Source organism: Pteropus vampyrus, unplaced genomic scaffold (genome assembly GCF_000151845.1).
Source record: "Pteropus vampyrus isolate Shadow unplaced genomic scaffold, Pvam_2.0 Scaffold5106, whole genome shotgun sequence".
NCBI lineage: Eukaryota > Metazoa > Chordata > Mammalia > Chiroptera > Pteropodidae > Pteropus > Pteropus vampyrus.
The window spans coordinates 7070-7985 of record NW_011893887.1 but is presented as its reverse complement, the minus strand read 5'-3'; the positions used below and the strand labels follow the sequence as shown (position 1 = coordinate 7985).

General features: G+C 47.3%; 1 pseudogene; it reads left to right on the top strand.

Annotated features, from left to right (window-relative positions):
• The first annotated feature begins 490 nt into the window (after window positions 1–490).
• Window positions 491–609, top strand: LOC111734751 (annotated as a pseudogene).
• Window positions 610–916: the final 307 nt, after the last annotated feature.

Below are 916 nucleotides of genomic sequence, written 5' to 3'. Positions count from 1 at the left end.
GTCGAAATGTTAGAGCAGATACAGAGCTCTGATGTTATTAAATCCAACTCTTTTTTTTTATTTTTGGCAGATAGGGAAACTGAGGCCCGAAGAGAGGAAGTAATACCCCTCCCCCTCCTCCGGCCATCCCAGGCAGCATCTCAACCGTGTTTCCTACAAGCTAGTGCCTTAAGCGCTCTAAAACAAGTAAAAGGGCGGGGGGGCGGGGGGGGGGCGGAAGGGATGGCAGGGGGTGCATAGAGCCCAGAGGGTCTGCTGTCAAAGAAATTTTGGAAAACCTGAATATTATGTCTCTCACCTGGATATTCACAATGCACAGTAGTTCATTAAAGGCTTTTGATAAGTCTCACAGCCAAGAAACCCATTAACTTTGTTTAATTCTAAACTCCTAGAAACATTATCTCTTTTCTCTAGACCACCTATATGAGTTATGTATCGCCGTGTAAAAAAAATATTATCCCGAAACGTAGTAGCTTAAAACAACAAACAAGTCTACAGCCACGCCACCCTGAACACACCCGATCCCGTCTGATCTCAGAAGCTAAGCAGAGTCGGGCCTGGTTCGTACTTGGATGGGAGACCACCTAGGAAGACCAGGTGGTGCAGGCATTAAAATTAATTAATTAATTGATTGATTGATTTAAAAAATAAAACAACAAACAAATATTATCTCACATAATAACGAGGGGCAAGAATCTATGGATAGTTTAGCTGGGTGATTCCAGCTCAGGGTCTCTCATGAGGTTGCAGTCCAGATGTCACCTGGGGCCGCAGTCGTCTGAAGGCTGGACTGCGGCTGGAGCATCTGCTGTCCAGATGGCACACTCCGGTGAGCTGGTTGTCGGCCAGAGGCCTCGGTCCCTCGCCCCGTGGACTCTCCATAGGGCTGCTTGTGTTTTCACGTGACACGGCCGCT